Genomic DNA, 16,906 nt, shown 5'->3' on the forward strand with positions numbered 1-16,906 from the left:
AAATAAATATAATCTTCTTCCCAAAGTTCATATGAAGTATAAAACATAACTAACAAAAGTGAAATAGGATTTATTTTGCAAAATTAAGTCAGGGTATACTAACAATAACATGTATCTGATGAGATGCATGGAAGAAACAAAATATAGTTAAACTAACAACTGATATACCAGTAAGATGAATTATAGGTAACACTAAAATAACAAAGACCCAAGGTAAGCCAAAGATAATATTTGACAAAAAATACAACTAAGCCTAATGTCAAACTTAAGAACTCAACTATGAGTACCAACCAACCTAACAAAGCTTCTGTTATGGAACCCAAATAACTACAGATAATAAAAATAATAACAGTATTAAAAAATAAAAACAGTATAATGTCTAATTTACCCTAAGTTGATGGATTGTATTTCAAAATATGTGGGTTCCCAAACTCATGTTAAGACCCAACTGAGGCCAGTTCACCAGCTGGTCAGTCTCCCAATGAAGTAATGCTTATAATTACCTGATAAAGAACCATTACATTAAGTGCATGTAAATGTGCTGATAGAACATATATCCTCCAAAATGGTAACTTAGAATTTGAAATTCTAAATTAATGACCAAATACAACCATGTTGGCAGAAAGAAATATAAAATATTTCGAATTTCGAATAACTCAAGTTACAAATAACACTAATGTATAATGAACAATAAACTTGTTGAGAGAAATAAAATAAAGTTATGAAAAAACAATGCTCAAAGAGAGTACAAATAAAGATCATGAGAAAAGTATTGCCGAATGAGAAGTGATAGTATAGAAGAATTGAATAGATGGAGCTGCACGCATAAGGACAATGTGAAATAGGATTTATTTGCTGGTGGAGGGTTGATGCATGATTTGTATGAGAGGCACAATTGAGAAGTGATAGTATAGTAGAATTGAATAGATGGAGCTGCACGCATAAGGACAATATGAAATAGGATTTATTTGCTGGTGGAGGGTTGATGCATGATTTGTATGAGAGGCACAATTGAGAAGTGATAGTATAGTAGAATTGAATAGATGGAGCTGCACGCATAAGGACAATGTGAAATAGGATTTATTTACTGGTGGAGGGTTGATGATGATTTGTATGAGAGGCACAATTGAATCAACCTATTATAAGATATGTAGGAACTCAAGGATAGTGGCATACAAAATTGTTTTTCATATACAGGGCAGCATTGAACAAGAACAGCTATTTATGTTAGAAGATGAACTGTACCATATCAGATTTGAAGGCTGTGAAACTTGTACTCTGTCTGAGAAATGTCAATAAGTATTTAATGTTAAATTTTATATTTCTTGGATAGGTCTTAAATTAGGGAAGAGGGGGTGTCTAGAGCAAAAATTCACATTTCTCATACTGGAGGATATTCAGGATCTCTTCTTAATATTGGATTATAAAATTAAGAACTTATTAAGAACTGAAAATGCATCATTTGAAATAAGCTGTTAGAACTGAAGGTGTTTCACTATTATTAAGACTTCATGCCTCAAGATGAAGTAACCTTCAGAGTAATACTGCAGGGGTAAAAACTGACATTTTCTGGTACTTAAGTTTAAACAAGATTGTTGATTAGGGTAACACAGCATGGGTTACCCACTTCTGTTTCACACAGTATCTTGTGTTTGCATTCTGTTTCAAATTTTTATTTTCAACAAATCACTTTAGTTGCAGAGTAAAATACAAGCCAATTTTGTCTCTGAGACATTTTAATACATTAATTTCTACTAGGAAAATGATCCTATCCAGCTTTTCAGTTAAACTAATATTCCTCATCAAGATTATTATAAAAACTAAAGTTGACTGCTACTAAGACAGGGCCATTCAGAACTGTCTGTTAAACTCATAGGCATTCATATAATAAAGGAAGGATTAAAACAAATTTTGACATTTAAACATACAAACCTGTACATTTAATTACTCATAACTATGTTGAGAACATAATTACATCTCTTTATAAACCCTATACAACCATGAGAAATATGTTTGAGCCAATTAATAGATGTAGGTGTTACTTAATTGTGCCAAGGGCACTGTTTTTCACTCACTGATTAGACTTGTGGTTGTGCTAAGCCTAAAGTTAGCAACACGACAAAATATGAAGTGTATTCATGATGACATTTAAGAAGCCTTCAGTCACCAGGGCAAAACATTAAATGAGCCAAAAACAGAAAACTTCTGAACTTTTATCACCTTAGCCTTGGATAATTTTTTTTTTACTGAAACCCTTTCAGTAAATATCTGCTATATTTGTAAATGCAAGACAGCTGGCACCCATTCCACTCCTTTTGTTTTTATATTTAGCAATTTACAGTGGCAAGTTAATAATGTAAATTACACAATATGTTTTAGGTAAATAAAAGAAATGAGCAAGTAGTTTACAAATTAATAACTATCTTAACATTACCAAATAATTAATATATGTTAAGATATAACATCACCCAGGCCTATACTGCATACATAATACAGGTTAATATATTATATAGTTGACCATGGTCTACGTAGTAATACTAGTAATAATTAACACTAACTTAACTTCACGCACGGTAAACATGGAAATAACATTATTCGCCCGTGTAATCAATATACGTTAAATTCCAGCAAAATAATACTTAGGATACATTATAGCTTAGCTTTTAAAAGTTAAACTTCCACTTTTTTGTTATAATCAGAATATAGTGGGGATAAATCGTCATTTGCTGTACACGATCTCATACCACACAGAAAGTTAGGCTTACCCAAATCAGCAATAACCCTGCCAGTATTCCAGCATAGTTACAGTCGTGCTGTAAAAAGTAGCGTAGAAAGTAAAAAAAAAATAAAAAGAATTACGTTATACATCACTTTTCTATATAACTAGATTAATATTCTAAACCAAACACTAAAAACATATCTTTCTTGAAAGTTTCAACTTACTCTACTTCTTGCTTCTCATTCAGTTATTCTCAAACGATAGTGAAAATTTTCATCCTTTTTTTCTGCTACACTATTATACAAATGGCGTCAGGAGATAAGCTAAGAGCGCCATCTTCCAGTAACTCTTTTAACCTCGCTAAAAAAAATACTAAATTTCAAATATGTCTTTATAAAAGATTAAAAATTAAATAAAGACTACCTCATTCGGTCGTTTGTTTTATCGCAAAGCTGCACAATAAACTAGTGGCATTCTTTCCATTACGGAAAATCGAGCTCTGATTTTAGCACTGTTTATTCGTAACCTAACCCAAATTCAAATTTTGAAATTAAACAAATTTCCCAGGTGCAGAAATTCACAAATACTCTTAATATTATTTGTTTTGATTGGTTTTAAATTTCTCGCAAAGCTACAAGAGGATTACCTGCGATACCTGTCCCTAATTCATTAATGATAGGTTAGAGGGAAGACACCAAATCAACACCACTTACCGCTAGCTCTAAGGCTATCATTTTAAAAATGAATAACGTGATTGACCGAAAATTATAATGCCCCAAAGCTGAAAGTTCCAATGGGTTGGGTATGTTCAGTTTGTGAGTAGAGCTTTAATCACCAAGTAATATTTAATGTTGCAGAGTCTCTAGTAAACGTTTATGCATGATTCTGTTTATACTAAAAATTATTTTCTGTTTCTATTATTATCATTTATTTTTCCAACAATGTTTTAATCTTGGGATATATATATATATATATATTAAATGAAGTGATCTCAAACTGATGAAATATCCTGTGTGATGTGGTATGATTGTTTTGCTCATAACATTTTATCATATTTGTTCTTTACAAATTAAATTATTTTGTTGCAAATCCTACAATTCATCTATTTCGAAGTAAACAAGCAAAAAAGAACAGTAAGTCGCTAAAACTTAAGAATAGGCTTCAGACAAATATTTAAAATTCTTAAAGAGGATAGTTCAGAGATCATTAAATGGCGATACCTTCTTCGGCTTCCTGTAACTCACATGGATTTTTATGAATTTATACTAAATTTTAATCAAAGGAAATGAAGCTTTTATTTAATTTATTATAACGTTAAAAAGTATTAATATGTAATGATGTTAGTGACCAGTATCCTTAAGTAAACAGTAAAACAAATCAGTAAATTCTAGCATAAAAAATATATTGTTAAAGAGAAACTTAAGTTCGACAAGTTAAGAAAAGCCTAGATAGAACATTTGAAAGATTCTAAGAATATAATATAACGTTCTAGTATATTCAAACGTAGATTATAAAACGACACTCCGAAGCATAAAGTTAGTTATAACAACTTATTACGATACTTTGTACTGTGTTTAGAAAGGTTCAACATCAATTGTAAACGAAGTCTTACCGCAAATTCAAACGCATAAAAATGCAAAACCACATATCATTATCAATACTCTAAATTGTGGTACGTTATAAGAATGATAGTCAATCTCTTAGCCTGGTTGGCAAGATTCTTTTGTCAGTAATTCAAAAGTAGGAGCATCAGCAAATAACCATAGTAACTTTTCTATATATAATGAAGAAAATATTCTGTACAATAGCAACAGACAATGTTTCTATTAGTTGTGTACACTAACAATTAAACAATAAAGTTGACGTTAGGCATTTATCAATATATTTTGTAATTCATGAGACAAAAACTGGTTGTTTGGCTACAGTTAAGCTAATTGTGCTGTGCCTATCGCAGGTATCAAAAATAGATTTTTAATATTATAAATCTGCAAGTTTACCACTGAGCCAATAGAGGGCGACATAAAAACAAATACTGTTACAAATACCAACATTCCTCTATATTTATTCATTTTGGATTCAAAACCAGAGGCACAAAATGTAAGAAAAAAATATTTCAAGTTAACAATTTTTATCGTTAAAATATATATATATATATATAAATGTTTACAAGTGATGATTCTGACTCTTTGTACAAGCATACAAAGTTTAGACAGTAACAGCAACATTGGTGAGAATATAGTCATCTACTTTCTCTTACTGATTAGATTATGCAACTTATGAAAATATAAATTAATTCTATAATTTGTCCTTGTAAAGTGCTAAGAAATAATAAAAGTAAATAAAATTGGTAAGCATGCACTATATAGACACACTGACTGCAATTTTATGGAGTCAATTAGTCAGGGAGGGAGATTTCTGAAGTGATTTAGAAGGATTTTCTACGACAAATGATACATGGATAAACCACTTACCACTGAGCCAATAGAGGGCGACATAAAAACAAATACTGTTTGTTTTGTTTATTGAATTTCGCGCAAAGCTACATGAGGGCTTAATTTAGCAGTGTAAGACTAGAGGGAATGCAACAGGTTATCACCACTCACTACCAACTCTTGGGCTACGCTTTCACCAACGAATAGTGGGATTGACCATAACATTATAACGCCTCCACGACTGAAAGAGAGAACATGTTTGGTGTAACGGGAATTCGAACCCACGACATTCGGATTTACGAGTCGAGTGCCTTAACCTCCTAGCTACGCCGGGCCAAAACATATACTAACCACCTCTTTACTAATTTATCATATTTAGCTTAATAATTCGTGTTAAGTAACGCCCATATACATTATGTAATGGCCCATCATGACCAGGTGGTTAGGGCACTCGTCTCCCAATCTGAGGGTTGCGGGTTCGAGTCGCCGTTACACAAACGTGCTCGCCTTTCAGCCGTGGAGGCATTATTATGTGAAGGTCAATCCCACTATTCGTTGGCAAAAGTGTTGCCCAAAAGTTGGCAATGGTTAATGATGACTAGCTGCCTTCCCTCTGGTATTATTGTTAAACTCTGGACGGATATCGCAAATACCCTCGCGTGGGTTTGAGCGAAATTTAAACGAAACATTATGCGACTTTCTTTTAAAAAAAGAAGCAAATAGTATAATATATAGGCGATAATAAATATTCTAGCCCCCAAAAAACAAAAATAATGCATTCTTTTTTGGTGCAAAAGTATAAACTGACAAAAGATAGTTAATACTGTAGACCACCTGGATGAGATAGTTATAAACATTTTGCAGTTTAACACTATTTTCGCCTTATATCTTTACGCTTTTGAAATGTGTTACTGTCGTTGTCCTAAACTCTCATTTTTATAAAACAAATATATTAAAAACTTAGAAATCTTAAAGTAATGAAGTATTTTATTTTGAAGTAAAAATAACACCGTCAATGAATGGGTTGAGTGTCTACTGAGAAAAGCCAGAGCTTATTGCGAAGGTCCCATTTATTTTCGAATTATGTTAGTCTATTTAGCATTATGTACAAAAAATATAAGTGATTTACGACCTGAGTTGTTTCATCGTGTGTGATACTTAATACAGAAAGTTACTCAACATTTAACATTCCTATAGAAGGCTAGATTTGACTTTTACACTTGACGTTTAGTACATATAAAGAGTTCCTTACCAAGAAAGAATAAAAACAGTGAAAGTTAAATAAATAAGCTCTACGAAACGTGATATTTTTAATTACGTAATGAATAATGTTGTTTAAACGAAATTTGATACCATGCATAATACCATTAACTTTAAGTAACAAAGAAACAACAGCCAACGTTTCTGCAAATTTTTGACCCTGTATAAAAAAACATCCGTCATGCAGTCAATTAAGTGCAATAAAATCGATACAAAATGTTTTAACTTCACGACGACGTTGTTTACTTTCCGTTACGCAAAAGCTACACAACAGGCTATTTGTACATTTGTACTCTGACCACCGTGAGTGTTAAAACCCAAATTTTAGCGTTATAAGCTCTCAGATTTATCACTGACCTACCAGTGGTTAATTGTGATGGCAAATATAATAATGATAAGAGAATTACAGTTTCAATTATAACTTCAATGTGGTTCATAGAATTTAGAACAATATATATGGGTATACACACATACGAGTCATCTATTTTTACATTGTAATAACCTCAATGCATGAGTGGACCAAATGGAAATTGTTTCATTTCGAAACTCCCCCCAGTGGCACAGCGGCATACCTGCGGACTTTCAATGCAAGAAATCGGGTTTAGATACCGGTGGTGGGCACAGCACACACACAAAAAAAAACATTGTGTGGCTTTGTGTAAAACTTAAAAACAACAAACATTTCGGAACACCTCAGGTATTAAATCCCGGAGTCATTAAAAGAGAGAATATTCAATACGTTGTGGAGTACCATGCTGCGCTTTTAAAAACTTCAAAGTTGGCACTGAGTTTCGGTTAATATCCTTTATCTGATCGCTTCATTCACAATCCAGTTCGCACAAGATAATGACAATAATATCGGTTAGCAGATACCCAAACTGCATTACGTAATAATCGATTTAAATTTGATAGTGTTGAAATATGTAATGATGAAATAAGTTAACTCCCGCTGAAAAGAGTGGTTTGTTTTGGACTTGACAACCTTACAAAGAAGCCTTTTTCAAAAAGAACTACGCTGAGGGGCCACTGTCAAGAAGCATGATCGTCAGAGAGAATACGACCGGATGTAGTGACATGGAGTTAAGTACACGGTGAGGCTTCCAAACTTTTCTATTATAACGTTCTCAGCCTCTGTTTATTGCTATGATTTGTAGCAACATTGTATCATAAAACATTATGAACCTTTAGCATCTTTAAAGTCAAAATGTGATAAACAAAATTGTCTACTCAACAAGGCATTAATGTTGAGCTTTTATTTCCCATTTCATTTTTACAGAATATAATCATAATATAATTTGTAAACGTACTTGCTGAAAATTTTCACAAGATACAGGCGAATTAATGTTCATTTTATACTCGCATGGTATTATTCATTTAGCAAAATTCTGTTTCAATTTACGTAAGTATTTCTTCTTAGCTTCATCATCACAATATTTACTTGTAATTAAAATAAGTAGCATTTCAAAATGATCACAAACATGTCTACTACCATGTGAGAAGGAGATAAAAAATTAAATAAATTTCTTGGATGAAATTTTTAACAAAGCCAATTCAATTTGAAAGAAGGGGTATTTATTTCAAAACTTTGACCTGAAATGACTGGTAGGAGCTTCCAAAATGACCGAGGTCATCGCGAGTTATTTTTCACACATCCAACTGCGTTGAATTGCTGTAGTAACTTATTACAGTTTTCGCTGTGCTCTAACAACCTGTTCGTTTTGTTTTGTTTTTGAATTTCGCGCAAAGCTACACTAGGACTATCTGCGCTAGCCTTCCATAATTTAGTAGTGTAAGACTAGAGGGAAAGCAGCTAGTCATCACCCCCCACCGCCAACTCTTGGGCTACTGTTTTTCCAACGAATAGTGGAATTGACCGTAACATTATAACGCCCCCACGGCTGAAAGGGCGAGCATGTTTGGTGCGACGTGGATTCAAACCCGCGACCCTCAGATTACGGGTCGAACGCCCTAACCACCTGGCCATGCCGGGCCCAACCTGTTTGAAAATTATGTTCGTGCAGAAGATCCACGATTCAGCATTTCAGGTCACGGCATGGCCAGGTGGTTAGGGCGCTCGACTAGTAACTTAAGGGTTACGAGCAACAATCTAAAATATCATTTCTGGAAATAAAGTAATATAATTTACCGAATTGATGAGGTTTCAATATCCTTAAGAATAATGCTATGTATTTTACAAGGATGTTGCAATGTCTGCTACGTCTATGTGCAAGTCCGTTTATAAAGTAAGAATGATTAGATAGCTGTTTAAAGGTTGTACTCTAGTTATTTCATACAAACATATTGAAGGTTGTACTTCTCTCTAGTTACTTTATGTAAACATACTGTTGTGAACTTAGCTATCAAGAGAATGATTTTAATGGAAATAATTGACAAATTACTTGTTAGAAAACAAGAACTTCCTAACTTATAAAAAAAAAAAAAAACTCGTTGCATCAGATATAGTAAGTTTCAAAATGCTACATAACGACATGTAGGTGTTTTGCTACATTTGCGTAGTAAATTAAATAACGAATCCCCAAATAATGAATATTTCACACTTAATTCTTAACAACGTAATTTAAAATACACATGGATAGAAATAAGACGATCTCATATAGTCACATTTTTTGACTTGAACATTGATTTTACACAGTACTTGAACTATAAAACAATAACTTCTTACTATCACTGCTCTTCGAACTGACGTCTGATATTCAGCTGTTCTCTAGAGATTCTTACTTTCCATTAAAATACTAGTTTAGTGTATGCTCACCGACGATACCTATAGGAAAAAGGTAATAGATAATAATATGAATAGCTAACTGTCATAATAAAATAAAATCACAAGCTGATTTATATCTAAACACTGGTATTAAGAGGACTAAGCGCTGTTTTTTTCAATGATTTTAGCCTTTTGGTTTTTTACTTGTTAATATTTGAACCATTAACTCGTATATATGTGTAAATATAACATTAATTCTTACCTTATAACATCCACATGTTTACTCATTAATTACATTGGTTTTTCTACCTGTATTGCCCTCCAACAGTACAGTAGTAAGCCAGCTAACTTAAAACACTGAAAACCGACTACATCACATTCAGCCCATTATGTCACTTCGTGCTTAACTACAAACAAACTAAAACCTAGGTATACTAGATGTACTTCCGCATGTCCCTGGAACAAACTAAAACCTAGGTATACTAGATGTACATCCGCATGCCCCTGGAACAAACTAAAACCTAGGTATACTAGATGTACATCCGCATGTCCCTGGAACAAACTAAAACCTAGGTATACTAGATGTACATCCGCATGTCCCTGGAACAAACTAAAACCTAGGTATACTAGATGTACATCCGCATGTCCCTGGAACAAACTAAACCCTAGGTATACTAGATGTACTTCCGCATGTCCCTGGAACAAACTAAAACCTAGGTATACTAGATGTACTCCGCATGTCCCTGGAACAAACTAAAACCTAGGTATACTAGATGTACTTCCGCATGTCCCTGGAACAAACTAAAACCTAGGTATACTAGATGTACATCCGCATGTCCCTGGAACAAACTAAAACCTAGGTATACTAGATGTACATCCGCATGTCCCTGGAACAAACTAAACCCTAGGTATACTAGATGTACTTCCGCATGTCCCTGGAACAAACTAAAACCTAGGTATACTAGATGTACTTCCGCATGTCCCTGGAACAAACTAAAACCTAGGTATACTAGATGTACTTCCGCATGTCCCTGGAACAAACTAAAACCTAGGTATACTAGATGTACATCCGCATGTCCCTGGAACAAACTAAAACCTAGGTATACTAGATGTACATCCGCATGTCCCTGGAACAAACTAAAACCTAGGTATTCTAGATGTACATCCGCATGTCCCTGGAACAAACTAAAACCTAGGTATACTAGATGTACATCCGCATGTCCCTGGAACAAACTAAAACCTAGGTATACTAGATGTACTTCCGCATGTCCATGGAACGAACTAAAACCTAGGTATACTAGATGTACTTCCGCATGTCCCTGGAACAAACTAAAACCTAGGTATACTAGATGTACTTCCGCATGTCCCTGGAAGTGTTCTATTTCAAGAATGAGTGAAACCAAAAGTAAAAGCGACAAATACTTTTTAGTTCTTGTTTTTGAACTTCTCATGTCGTGCTGTTTTGTAGCCTACAGAGTAAATAATCATTTTCGTGAATCACGGCATGTGCACGTTTCATTGACGTCACGAAAACACGTATTACAACGTTAAATGTTCCTTGTGTGACATTTTATTCTCTACTGATTGACTGACAGACAACACATTATTGTAAAGCGACACCAGCGACTAAAACAGGAGACACCTTCTGACGGCCTTCGACCCCCTTTCGGGAAAATTAAATTTCAAGTTATTTTCGCATAGCCATCTACATTCATTATATATTCTTCATAAACACTTCTTGTTAAGCTACAAACCTCCTGAGTTACAGCATATATAACAGACAAAAATATTGACACACTTATCAGCAAAAAGAGCCCGTTTTCTGTCCCGTGTTTAGGGTCGAACTCATTAGTAAGGCATTTTTCAACAAAAAAAAATTCTTCTCGTTCACAAACAATTCCCGTTTCTGGGCTAAATGTCAAAGTCATGGAAGGGTTATTAGTTGGGCGCCAAATTTATGCATTTCCTAAGCTCAGGATTGAGCCCAGTATCTCTCATATATTAAACAAGCTATTGCTAGGCATTCATTATTATTCTCTTTTATACAACATAAGAATTTACCAATAAATATGCTTTTTAATCCTGACTGTACCTCATTTACGGTACGCACTATTGCCTACCAACGGAAAGACAAACGAGTCTTTGAGCTTAGTACATTGATTGCCAATTACTTAATCTCAGGCCCGGCATGGCCAAGCGTGTTAAGGCGTTCGACTCGTAATTCGAGGGTCGCGGGTTCGCATCCCGGTCGCGCCAAACATGCTCGTCCTTTCAGCCGTAGGGGCGTTATAATGTGACGGTCAATCCTACTATTCGTTGGTAAAAGAGTAGCCCAAGAGTTGGCGGTGGGTGGTGATGACTAGCTGGTTTCCCTCTAGTTTTAGTCTGCTAAATTAGGGACGGTTAGCACAGATAGCCGTCGAGTAGCTTTGCGCGAAATTTTAAAACAAATAAACAATACTTAATCTCGAAACCTGTGGCTTTAAAATAAATGTTACAAAAACATGCATTTCGACCGTAAAAAATAGGGTCATGTTACAGCTTAAATAAAAGCTTAATCATTAAGCTTAATAAATTATTTGTGACCCTAATATTTTGGTACCAGTAGTATATTCCAAATAACTTACTATACGTAACTCATAAAAAGGGTCCGAAAGACGTACACCCCAATGTCTTGTGAAGTAAAATGGAAAGCCATACACTCCAAGACTTATCAGAATGTAATAATAATAATACTGTTAAAAACAGAAGTTTAAAGTTCGTCGTTGACTATAGTAGCATTAAATGAAGTTGGACTTACGTTTAGCATGATCTTACTTCTCTGTAAATCAAAGTATCTTGTTATACTAATGTATACCTACCAACACTAAAAGATGTTTGTTTGTTTGTTTTGAATTTCGCACAAAGCTACTCGAGGGCTATCTGTGCTAAAGATGTTGGTATACAATAGTGCTAAAGATGTAAAGTTGAAATAAGGTTCTAATTATTAAAAACAACAACACTAAAACATGCAAATAAATGGGAGTTTGATTTAAATATTTCACATTACGTTAGTGTTTTCCATTGAAATTTATACTTGGTGGGTTAGGTGTGACTTAGTGGTTATCTGTATTTTGAGGCCAGGGTGCTTTATAAAAGAGTGACATTAAAACACTGCTATTCGTTTAGAGAAAAGTAGCTCGTGATTTCGCGATGGATACCGTTTAGGAAAAAACCAAAACAAAACAGTAAAATAGACCGCAAAACGTGGGAAAATAATGAAATGACGAAAAAAAAACCGTTCAATATTGGTAAAACAAAACGTCTATGACAAAAACCTTATATTTATTCACAATATTTTGTCAGTTTAAACCCTGTTAAATAGTATACTGTTACATAGACTATGGATACTGTTCACTGATTGTTTTCTCTCTGGTCTATCGGCCTGGCATGGCCAAGCGCGTAAGGCAAGCGACTAGTAATCCGAGGGTCGCGGGTTCGCGCCCGCATCGCGCCAAACATGCTCGCCCTCCCAGTCGTGGGGGCGTTATAATGTTACAGTCAATCCCACTATTCTTTGGTTAAAGAGTAGCCCAAGAGTTGGCGGTGGGTGGTGATGACTAGCTGCCTTCCCTCTAGTCTTACACTGCTAAATTAGGGACGGCTAGCACCGATAGCCCTTGAGTAGCTTTGTGCGAAATTCTAAAACAAACAAACAAACTCTGGTCTATCAGGTCAAACTTAGAGACATGCAATATAAATATCTGTGTACATAGCTTCGCGCAAAAGTTCTTAAACAAATAAAACTACAAATAATGTATTTTAACTTGATAATATTCGATTCTTTTCTTGCTGAAATGCTTTTATGCTAATGTTTCAATTAAATTTGAATTTACAGTAATCAAATTTCAAACTGATTGTTGTCAGGTAAGCAATGCCTAATACTTTAGAAATCGAAGCAGGTCTTAAATAAGATCTTAAATTGTATATATCGAGTATTCATTATTCACAATGAGATAAAACATGGTGAAAATCATATATGTACTGCACAATACATATATAAATGGACGGTACTATTTCTTGTAGTTAAGGGAATTGAACTATCTTTACAAAGGTTAAAGTTTCAGGAATTACGCTAAGAAACCCAATTCTTTAGCGCTTATAAACAGCTGACATTTCTTTTTGTGATATTTTAGTCAGTAGATAAATGGATTCTGTGTGGTAAAGTACGCATTCATGCTTAAATATTTTCCATTCTATTTACTTCTTCGTTTATTATGAAAGAATAAGATGAAGTACAATTTCTATGTTTAAAATCACACCGATTGTGTACACAACACTAAGAGCTACAGTCTTAAACAGTGTGGTTACCGATTTGGCCTGGTCATACGTGAACCTATGTTACAGGTTCTGACGATAACCGTTTTGCCGTGCACCAACCGTAAAATGTGTGTCGTGTCGACTTTTCGAGAAGGCTTCACTATACAACAATGCGGACAATGTATGAAACTAATGTCCCATATTAAAGGAATTTGAAACAAATTTACATAATTCTATGAATTATATATGTATAGAAGTTGTGTAAAAAGTAATAAAGGCAAGAGGTGCACTTGATAGAATAAATATTCTAGGGAAGTGGAATGTTCAAACGCATGTTTTTCGTTTCGCATGCACACACACACACACACAAACACACACACACACACAATGATTGGAATTTAAATAATATTCCTAAAAGGTAATTTTGCAAGAAACGATTTTTGTTGCCCTTGAAAATGTTAGGTTTGGCATGAGTAGTTGGTCATAGGCGTTCGACTCGCAATATTTGAGTCGCGGGTTCGAATCATGCTTATCCTTTCAGTCGTGGAAACATTATGATGTTACAATTAATCGCACTATACGTTGACAAAAAGAATAAGCCAAGAGTTGGCAGTGGGTGATGTTGACAAGCTGGCTTTCCTGTACTCTATCGCCACTAAAATATGGTCCACTAACAGAGATAGTTCTCGAGTAGCTTTGCTTAAAACTTACAAACAAACTGAGAAATTATTTTATTACAGGTTACAACTTTTACAGTCAGGAAGAATATATCTCAGAGCGGGTACGACTGGTGCGATCATCCTCAAGTACACAAGTTTCAAAGGTATTGAATGTTTAAGAATTAAAATCAGTTTTTAATAGTCTAACTAGAAAATCGTTTTGAATATCCCCACTTAATTTTGTGACAACTAAAATATCGTGTCATTAGTTAACGAGAAAAACAATTCACTTTGGCTGGCTAACATACGTTCCTTAAGTAAAAATCATATGTTGAATTATACATAACTTGAGAGCATTTTAAAAATGTACAGGTTGATAGAAATATTAATTGAGTTCCGAACTATATACCTTGGCGAAACAGAGCATAACATTTTCGTAACGCAAACTTCTCTTCGAATATTTTATGTGTATTGCTATCTTGTCAGGAATTTGCAAACACCGAAATCGTTGATTTTTACATATTTTTCCAGTGACTTTATTATAATATTAACAAGATTTACACAGTGGATTCATGACAAACATATATACACGAATTCTAAAGCTTTTCAAACTTGCTTTAGTTTTAACTTATAAACTTAAAACTAGGAACGAGTAGCGCAAATAGCCCATGAGTAGCTTCACGTGAATATCTGAAAAACAAACAAAAACTAACAGAAGAAATCTCACGCTAAAAACACACAAAATTAAGAACTGAAACAAATGAGCACATAATTGCATACGTGTATAAATGTAGGAAGATAATTTCTAATGTATATACTTTTTCGTAAAGTTGTGCAATTAAAGCACTCTAATATCTAATTTATAAATTCCAATGCTAAGTTAACCTTCAAGTTATGGCTCCATGTTTAAAAAAATTCGCGAAATCCTGTTTGTTTTAAGCTGCAAAGACCTCCCTTCCTTCATAAGGCACGTATTTTGATATATCAAGGCTTGTATTGATAAAGTCTAATGTCTTGAAATTCTTCATTCACTTAACAAAAACCGTGCTAGTTAATATAACGACAACCTTGACTTTTAAACTCAGGTTACAGCGCTGTTGCAGAATGCTGTAACAAACTCACTTTTTATCTCAATATATTATTGACTAATAAGTCTGTCTTTATCTACTTATTCAAATGTTTCAACAACACGTTTTATGACTGGAGAGACGATAAGATAAAGAATTATCCCACCGATTTTAAGTATTTGAATGTTATGAGAGAACTAGTTAATGATACTTTATCAGAATCAATTTAAGTATATTCGAACTGGAAAAATGTTTATTTTGCGATTGCAAAAAATACATGCACAAAAGAAATGGATTAAAGAACTTTAAAGTACTGCATCTTTCTGACGAGAGGAGTGAGGTGGGTTACACAAAAAAATTGAGGATGATGTTCTTTACATCTTGTGGGCACACATACTGGAAGTGATCCAGCTTTAACAGTAAGCATTGTTTGATAGGAGCGGAAACTACAAGGGAGACTAAGGCACAATTTGGGACAGCTTCTAGCCCAGAAAGCTTTCCAACCGCCGCCCTCACTTTTATGTTTTGTGATTTAATGCCCATTAGCTTGTACGTATATATTTTCAACATTAAACTATATACAAGTACGTATTCTTTGTAATAGGCACAACGATCTTGTCAATACTTTACAGTACTTTAACGTTTACATACTTCTATTCAAGAGCAGATTAAGGTAGCGGATATTGGAACTGCAGCCCCAGGCCTAGGCTAAAAACAAGCCCGTTATATATATATATACATATAAAATATTATTCTTAATTTTTGCATGAAAATGCTTAATACAATTCATTCGACTAAGTCTACTTATTTTTGAAGAGAGAGATGGAGTGTGTGTATAATGTGGGTAGGCCTATCTGCTATGTAGAATGCAAAGATTTGATTGACTTGCCTACGAATACTGTGATTAGGTGTAACCTCGTTCTAACCCAGAATATTTGCATGCAGTTTGCAATGCAAATAAACGAGGTTTAAGCAAGGCTAGACATAGCCATGCTAATCGAATGATAGGTTTCAACCATTCAAAATCTCTTCACTCTACATCTCTCATGGCCGCCTGTAATGGCGACATAGCAAGGCGTCTCCCAACGACACGCCTCCTCGTGATACTTTGTTAAATGACGTCATGAATGTTTGTCATGGCGACCTAGAAACGCATTCCTCTGGTGGTAACATTGAATTATTTCCTTATCATCTTCGATGACGTTACACAAGCCCACATGCACGCAAGCGTGAAAATTTGAACTATGACCTCGCCATATTTGATTACATTGCCCCCTACCCTGAGGCAATCAATCAGTGTGAGGTGGCATTTTTTGGATGCCAACGAAAATTGTAAAACAATCATGTAAAGACTACAACTCTCGATGCTTATGACCATCAATCTCATCAACTTGAATGAAGCACCTAACAACAGGAAAAAATAAATTATTACAATAGCGATGAAGGTGCTAACCTGTCCTGTCCTTTACATCCAACATTGTGGCACTAACATAAATTTCTGATGAAATGAGAAGTTTTGTTTATGCGTCAGAAATTACACCTTGACAGTATATTGATGCGAATTTCAGTGAATCTATAAAATTATTTCCGGATGACAAGCATAAAATGCCAATGCTCGAAGACTCTTTTTTGTATATATCGTAATAACTAAATGGAGAAAAGGTTAAAAGTTTATTGGTTGTGCTTATAGAATCAAACACAAAGCTACACAATGGGGTATCTGTACTCTGCTCATTACGGATATCAAA

The 16,906-nt window shown here is 34.3% G+C and overlaps 1 protein-coding gene across 9 annotated transcripts in view; it reads right to left on the bottom strand.

The window, feature by feature from the left end:
* The window catches only part of LOC143244997 (early estrogen-induced gene 1 protein-like), a 75,795-nt gene that overhangs the window by 46,952 nt on the left and 11,937 nt on the right, over positions 1–16,906 (bottom strand). For 2 of the 9 annotated variants that reach the window (XM_076490698.1, XM_076490701.1), the window contains exon 2: positions 2,766–2,813. The exons of 2 other annotated variants lie outside the window; for them this stretch is intronic. The gene's annotated coding sequence lies outside the window, so the exon portion shown is untranslated. Of the gene's footprint in view, positions 1–2,765; positions 2,814–2,943; positions 3,080–9,094; positions 9,194–16,906 lie in introns of those variants that run through there. 5 more of the 9 variants (XM_076490699.1, XM_076490696.1, XM_076490700.1 and 2 more) reach the window with 5 other exon arrangements.

This window comes from Tachypleus tridentatus, chromosome 2, assembly GCF_004210375.1.
Source record: "Tachypleus tridentatus isolate NWPU-2018 chromosome 2, ASM421037v1, whole genome shotgun sequence".
Lineage (NCBI taxonomy): Eukaryota > Metazoa > Arthropoda > Merostomata > Xiphosura > Limulidae > Tachypleus > Tachypleus tridentatus.